Here is an 8723-nt window from a genome sequence, read left to right as displayed (position 1 = left end):
TTTCATACTCCTCATATTATTCACAACTTTTCATGCTCATTATATTTTTCACACCTTTTCAGCTCTTCATATTTTTCAGAAATTTTCATGCTCTTCATGCTCTTCGTATTTTCAGAACTTTTCATGCTCCTCATATTTTTCATACCTTTTCATGCTCTTGATATTTTTCAGAAGTTTTCATGTTCTTGATATTTTTCAGACCTTTTCATGCTCTTCAATTTTTCACAACTTTTCATGCCTTTCATATTTTTCAGACCTTTTCAATCTCTTGATATTTTTCAGACCTTTTCATGCTCCTCCTATTTTTCAGAACTTTTCATGCTCTTCGTATTTTTCCCACCTTTTCATGCTCTTTGTATTTTTCACACCTTTTCATGCTCTTCATATTTTTCACACCTTTTCATGCTCTTCATATTTTTTAGAGCTTTTCATGCTCTTCTTATTTTTCACACCATTTCATGCTCCTCATATTTTTCACATCTTTTCATGAGCTTCATATTGTCACACCGTTTCATGCTCCTCAGATTTTTCACAGCTTTTCATGCTCTTCACATTTTTCAGACCTTTTCATGCTCCACATATTTTTCACACGTTTACATGCTCTTCATATTTTACACAACTTCTCATGCTCTTCTTATTTTTTAAACCTTTTCTTGCTCTTCTTATTTTTCACACCGTTTCATGCTCTTCATATTTTTCACACCTTGTCATGCTTTTCAAATTTTTCACACCTTTTCATGCTCTTCGTATTTTTTAAACCTTTTCTTGCTCCTCATATTTTACACAACTTTTCATGCTCTTCATATTTTTTAAACCTTTTCTTGCTCTTCATATTTTACACACCGTTTCATGCTCTTCATATTTTTCACACCTTGTCATGCTTTTCAAATTTTTTACACCTTTTCATGCTCTTCGTATTTTTCAGGTTTTATCATTCTCTTCGTATTTTTCAGATCTTTTCATGCTCTTTGTATTTTTCACACCATTTCATGCTCTTCGTATTTATCAGATGTTTTCATGATCTTCTTATTTTTCACACCATTTCATGCTTTTCGTATTTATCAGAACTTTTCGTGATCTCCATATTTTTCAGAACTTTTCATGCTCTTCGCATTTTTCACACCGTTTCATGCACTTCATATTTTTCACACCTTTTCATGCTATTCATATTTTTCACACTGTTTCATAATCTTCATATTTTTCACTTCTTTTCATGCTCTTCATATATTTCACACTGTTTCATGCTCTTCATATGTTCACACCATTACATGCTCCTCATATTTATCATAGTTTCATGCTCTTCAAATTTTTCACACCTTTACATGCTCCTCATATCTTTGACACCATTTCTTGCTCCTCGTATTTTTCAGAACTTTTCATGCTCTTCATATTTTTCACACCTTTACATGCTCCTCATATTTTTGACACCTTTTCTTGCTCCTCATATTTTTCACACCGTTTCATGCTCTTCATATTTTTCACACCTTTTCCTGCTCTTCATATTTTTCATACCGTTTCATGCTCTTCATATTCTCACACTGTTTCATGCTCCTCATATTTTTCAGACCTTTCCATGGTCCTCGTATTTTTCAGACCTTTTCATGCTCCTCATAATTTTCAGACCTTGGCATGCTCCTCGTATTTTCCAGACCTTTTCATCCGCCTCATATTTTTCACACCTTTTCACGCTCTTCGTATTTTTCAGGCCTTTGCATGCTCCCTGTATTTTTCACACATTTTCATGCTCCTCGTATTTTTCAGAACTTTTCATGCTCCTCATATTTTGCACACCTTTTCATGCTCTTCGTATTTTTCAGACGTTTGCATGCTCTTCATATTTTTCAGACATTTTCATGCTCTTGATAGTTTTGAAACCTTTTCTGGCTCCTCGTATTTTTCACACCTTTTCACGACCCTTGTATTTTTCAGACCTTTCCATGCTCCTCGTATTTTTCACACCGTTTCATGCTCTTCATATTTTCAGATAGTTTCATGCTCCTCATATTTTTCACACGTTTCATGCTCTTCATATTTTTCAGAAAGCTCTTTGTATTTTTCAGACTTTTTCATGTTCTTGGTAATTTTTCACATCTTTTAATGCTCTCTGAATTTTTCACAACTTTTCATGCTTTTCGTGATTTTTCACAACGTTTCATGCTCTTCATATTTTTCACACCGTTTGATGCGTTTGTACTTTTCACACTTTTTCATGCTCTTTGTATTTTTCACACATTTTAATGCTCTTCGTATATTTCACACCTTTTCATGCACTTCGTATGATTCACACCTTTTCATGCTCTTCATATTTTTCACACCGTTTCATGCTCTTCATATTTTTCACACCTTTTCATGCTCTTCATATTTTTCACACCATTTCATGCTCTTCATATTTTTCACACTGTTTCATGCTCTTCGTATTTTTGACACTTTTTCATGCTCTTCGTATATTTCACACCTTTTCATGCTCTTCATATTTTTCACACCGTTTCATGCTGTTCATATTGTTCACAACTTTTCAGGCTCCCCGTATTTTTCAGACCTTTTCATGCTCCTTGTGTTTTTCAGACCTTTTCATGCTCCTCGTATTTTTCAGACCTTTTCATCCTCCTCGTATTTATCAGACCTTTTCATGCTTCTCGTATTTTTCACACCTTTTCATGCTCCTCGTATTTTTCACACTTTTTCATTCTCCTCGTATTTTTCACACCTTTATATGCTCTTTGTATTTTTCACACCTTTTCATGCTCTTCCTGTTTTTCACACCTTTTCATGCTCTTCGTGTTTTTCACTCCTTTTAATGCTCTTCATATTTTTCAGGCCTTTTCATGCTCTTGATATTTTCCACACCTTTTCATGCTCTCCATGTTTTTCACACCGTTTCTTGCTCTTCGTGTTTTTCACACATTTCATGCTCCTATTTTTCACACTTTTCATGCTCTTCATATTTTCCACACCTTTTCATGCTCCTCGTATTTTTCACACTTTTTCATGCTCCTCATATTTTTCAAACCTTTTCATGCTCTTCGAATTTTTCATTCATTTTCATGCTCTTCGTGTTTTTCACACCTTTTCATGCTCCTCGTATTTTTCACACTTTTTCATGCTCCTCATATTTTTCACACCTTTTCATGCTCCTCGTATTTTTCAGATCTTTTCATGCTCCTCGTATTTTTCAGACCTTGCCTGGCCCTGTATTTTATAGACCTTTCCATGCTCTTACTATTTTTCAGACATCTTCATGCTCCTCTTATTTTTCAGACCTATTCATGCTCTTCGTATTTTTCAGAACTCTTCATGCTACTCGTATTTTTCAGAACTCTTCATGCTCTTCATACTGTTCACACGTTTTCATGCTCTTCGTATATTTCAGACCTTTTCAAATTCTTGATATTTTTCAGACCATTTCATGCTCCTCATATTTTTCACACCTTTTCATGCTCTTTGTAATATTTCACACCTGTTCATGCTCTTCGTATTTTTGACACCTTTTCATACTCCTCGTATTTTTCACACCTTTTCATGCTCCTCGTATTTTTCAGACCTTTTCATGCTCCCCGTATTTTTCAGACCTTTTTATGCTACTTCTATTTTTCAGACCTTTACATGCTCCTCGTATTTTTCACACCTTTTCATGCTCTTCGTGATTTTCACGCATTTTCATGGTTCTCGTATTTTTTACACCATTTCATGTTCCTCTTTTTTTTTTCAGACCTTTTCATGCTCCTCGTATTTTTCACACATTTTCATGCTCCTCGTATTTTTCACACCTTTGCATGCTCTTCGTGATTTTCACGCCTTTTCATGCTCTTTGTATTTTTCAGACCTTTTCATGCTCCGGGTATTTTTCAGAACTTTGCATGCTCTTCATATTTTTCAGAATTTTTCAACCTCCTCGTATTTTTCAGATCTTTTCATGCTCCTCAAATTTTTCAGACCTTTCAAGCTCCTCTTATTTTTCAGACCTTTTCATGCTCCTCATATTTTTCACACCTTTTCATGCTCTTCATATAGTTCACACCTTTTCATGCTCTTCATATTGTTCAGAACTTTTCATGCTCCTCGTATTTTTCACAACTTCTCATGCTCCTCATATTGTTCACACCTTTTCATGCTCGTCATAATATTCACACATTTTCATGCTCTTCATATTTTTCACAACTTTTCATGCTCTTCATATTTTTCAGAACTTTTCATTCTCTTCATGCTCTTCGTATTTTCAGACCTATTCATGCTCCTCCTATTTTTCAGACCTTTTCATATTCTGCGTATTTTTCACACCTTTTCTTGCTCTTCATATTTTACACACCGTTTCATGCTCTTCATGTTTTTCACACCATTTCATTAACCTTATATTATTCACACCTTTTCATGCTCTTCATATTTTACACACCGTTTCAGGCTCTTCGTATGTTTCACACCTTTTCATGCACTTCGTATTTTTCACAAATTTTCATGCTCTTCGAAATTTTTCACCCCTTTTCATGCTCTTCGTATTTTTCACACCCTGTCGTGCTCTTCATATTTTTTACATCTTTTCATGCTCTTTTTATTTTTCACATCTGTTCATGGTCTTCATAATTTTTCACAAATTTTCATGCACTTTGTAATTTTTCACACCTTTTCATGCTCTTCGTATTTTCACACCTTTTCATGCTTTTCGTATTATTCACACCTTTTCATGCTCCTTGTATATTTTAGACCTTTTCATGCTCCTCGTATTATTCACACCTTTTCATGCTCCTCGTATATTTTAGACCTTTTCATGCTACTCGTATTTTTCAGACGTTTGCAAGCTCCTCGTATTTTTCAGACCTTTGCATGCTCCTCGTATTTTTCAGAACTTTTCACGCTCCTCGTGTTTTTCACAACTTCTCATGCTCCTCATATTGTTCACACCTTTTCATACTCCTCATATTATTCACAACTTTTTATGCTTCTGGTATTTTTCAGACCTTTTCATGCTCCTCCTATTTTTCAGAACTTTTCATTGTCCTTGTAAATCACAGCTTTTCATGCTCCTGGTATTTTTCACACCGTTTCATGCTCTTCATATTTTACACACCGTTTCATGCTCTTCATATTTTTCACACCATTTCATGAACCTCATATTGTTCACAACTTTTCATGCTCTTCATAGTTTTCAAACCTTTACATGCTCTTCGTATGTTTCAGAATTTTTCATGCTCTTCGTATTGTTCACAGCTTTTCATGCTCCTGGGATTTTTCACAGCTTTTCATGCTCTTCATATTTTTCAGAACTTTTCAAGCTCTTCCTATTTTTCACAGCGTTTCATGCACTTCGTATTTTTCACACCGTTTAATGCTCTTCATATTTATCACACCTTTTCATGCTCTTTGTATTTTTCACCTTTTCATGCTCTTTGTATTTTTCACATCTTTTCATGTTCCTTGTAATTTTTCACAACTTTTCTTGCACTTCGTAATTTTTCACACCTTTTCATGCTCTTCGTATTTTTCACAACTTTTCGTGCTTTTTGTATTATTCACACCTTTTCATGCTCCTTGTATATTTTAGACCTTTTCATGCTCCTCGTATTATTCACACCTTTTCATGCTCCTCGTATATTTTAGACCTTTTCATGCTACTCGTATTTTTCAGACCTTTGCAAGCTCCTCGTATTTTTCAGACCTTTGCATGCTCCTCGTATTTTTCAGACCTTTTCACGCTCCTTGTGTTTTTCACAACTTCCCATGCTCCTCATATTGTTCACACCTTTTCATACTCCTCATATTATTCACAACTTTTTATGCTCCTGGTATTTTTCAGACCTTTTCATGCTCCTCGCATTTTTCAGAACTTTTCATTCTCCTCGTAAATCACAGCTTTTCATGCTCCTGGTATTTTTCAAACCTTTTCATGCTCTTCATATTTTACACACCGTTTCATGCTCTTCATATTTTTCACACCATTTCATGAACCTCATATTGTTCACAACTTTTCATGCTCTTCATAGTTTTCAGACCTTTACATGCTCTTCGTATTTTTCAGAATTTTTCTTGCTCTTCGTATTTTTCACAGCTTTTCATGCTCCTGGTATTTTTCACACCTTTTCATGCTCTTCATATACTTCAGAACTTTTCAAGCTCTTGATATTTTTCAGACCTTTTCAAGCTCTTCGTAGTTTTCACAACCTTTCATGCTCTGCACATTTTTCACACCATTTCAGGCTCTTCGTATGTTTCACACCTTTTCAAGCACTTCGTATTTTTCACAACTTTTCATGCTCTTCGTATTTTTCACACCTCTTCAGGCTCTTCGAAATTTTTCACACCTTTTCATATTTTTCACACCTTTTCATCCTCTTCTCATTTTTCCGTTTCATGCTTTTTGTATTTTTCAGACCTTTTCATGCTCCTCGTATTTTTCAGACCTTTGCATGCTCCTCGTATTTTTCTGAACTTTTCACGCTCCTCGTATTTTTCACAACTTCTCATCCTCCTCATATTGTTCACAACTTTCATACTCCTCATATTATTCACAACTTTTCATGCTCATTATATTTTTCACAACTTTTCAGCTCTTCATATTTTTCAGAAATTTTCATGCTCTTCATGCTCTTCGTATTTTCAGAACTTTTCATGCTCTTCATATTTTTCATACCTTTTCATGCTCTTGATATTTTTCAGAAGTTTTCATGTTCTTGATATTTTTCAGACCTTTTCATGCTCTTCAATTTTTCACAACTTTTCATGCCTTTCATATTTTTCAGACCTTTTCAATCTCTTGATATTTTTCAGACCTTTTCATGCTCCTCCTATTTTTCAGAACTTTTCATGCTCTTCGTATTTTTCCCACCTTTTCATGCTCTTTGTATTTTTCACACCTTTTCATGCTCTTCATATTTTTCACACCTTTTCATGCTCTTCATATTTTTTAGAGCTTTTCATGCTCTTCTTATTTTTCACACCATTTCATGCTCCTCATATTTTTCACATCTTTTCATGAGCTTCATATTGTCACACCGTTTCATGCTCCTCAGATTTTTCACAGCTTTTCATGCTCTTCACATTTTTCAGACCTTTTCATGCTCCACATATTTTTCACACGTTTACATGCTCTTCATATTTTACACAACTTCTCATGCTCTTCTTATTTTTTAAACCTTTTCTTGCTCTTCTTATTTTTCACACCGTTTCATGCTCTTCATATTTTTCACACCTTGTCATGCTTTTCAAATTTTTCACACCTTTTCATGCTCTTCGTATTTTTTAAACCTTTTCTTGCTCCTCATATTTTACACAACTTTTCATGCTCTTCATATTTTTTAAACCTTTTCATGCTCTTCATATATTTCACACTGTTTCATGCTCTTCATATGTTCACACCATTACATGCTCCTCATATTTATCATAGTTTCATGCTCTTCAAATTTTTCACACCTTTACATGCTCCTCATATTTTTGACACCATTTCTTGCTCCTCGTATTTTTCAGAACTTTTCATGCTCTTCATATTTTTCACACCTTTACATGCTCCTCATATTTTTGACACCTTTTCTTGCTCCTCATATTTTTCACACCGTTTCATGCTCTTCATATTTTTCACACCTTTTCCTGCTCTTCATATTTTTCATACCGTTTCATGTTCTTCATATTCTCACACTGTTTCATGCTCCTCATATTTTTCAGACCTTTTCATGGTCCTCGTATTTTTCAGACCTTTTCATGCTCCTCATAATTTTCAGACCTTGGCATGCTCCTCATATTTTCCAGACCTTTTCATCCTCCTCATATTTTTCACACCTTTTCACGCTCTTCGTATTTTTCAGGCCTTTGCATGCTCCCTGTATTTTTCACACATTTTCATGCTCCTCATATTTTTCAGAACTTTTCATGCTCCTCATATTTTGCACACCTTCTCATGCTCTTCGTATTTTTTAGACGTTTGCATGCTCTTCGTATTTTTCAGACATTTTCATGCTCTTGATAGTTTTGAAACCTTTTCAGGCTCCTCGTATTTTTCAGACCTTTTCATGCTCCTCGTATTTTTCACACATTTCCATGCTCCTCGTATTTTTCACACCTTTTCACGACCCTTGTATTTTTCAGACCTTTCCATGCTCCTCGTATTTTTCACACCGTTTCATGCTCTTCATATTTTCAGATAGTTTCATGCTCCTCATATTTTTCACACGTTTCATGCTCTTCATATTTTTCAGAAAGCTCTTTGTATTTTTCAGACTTTTTCATGTTCTTGGTAATTTTTCACATCTTTTAATGCTCTCTGAATTTTTCACAACTTTTCATGCTTTTCGTGATTTTTCACAACGTTTCATGCTCTTCATATTTTTCACACCGTTTGATGCGTTTGTACTTTTCACACTTTTTCATGCTCTTTGTATTTTTCACACATTTTAATGCTCTTCGTATATTTCACACCTTTTCATGCACTTCGTATGATTCACACCTTTTCATGCTCTTCATATTTTTCACACCGTTTCATGCTCTTCATATTTTTCACACCTTTTCATGCTCTTCATATTTTTCACACCATTTCATGCTCTTCATATTTTTCACACTGTTTCATGCTCTTCGTATTTTTGACACTTTTTCATGCTCTTCGTATATTTCACACCTTTTCATGCTCTTCATATTTTTCACACCGTTTCATGCTGTTCATATTGTTCACAACTTTTCAGGCTCCCCGTATTTTTCAGACCTTTTCATGCTCCTTGTGTTTTTCAGACCTTTTCATGCTCCTC

This window comes from Dama dama, unplaced genomic scaffold (genome assembly GCF_033118175.1).
Source record: "Dama dama isolate Ldn47 unplaced genomic scaffold, ASM3311817v1 ptg000051l, whole genome shotgun sequence".
Classification (NCBI taxonomy): domain Eukaryota; kingdom Metazoa; phylum Chordata; class Mammalia; order Artiodactyla; family Cervidae; genus Dama; species Dama dama.
The sequence above is the reverse complement of the archived record's forward strand: the minus strand, read 5'-3'. Positions refer to the sequence as shown.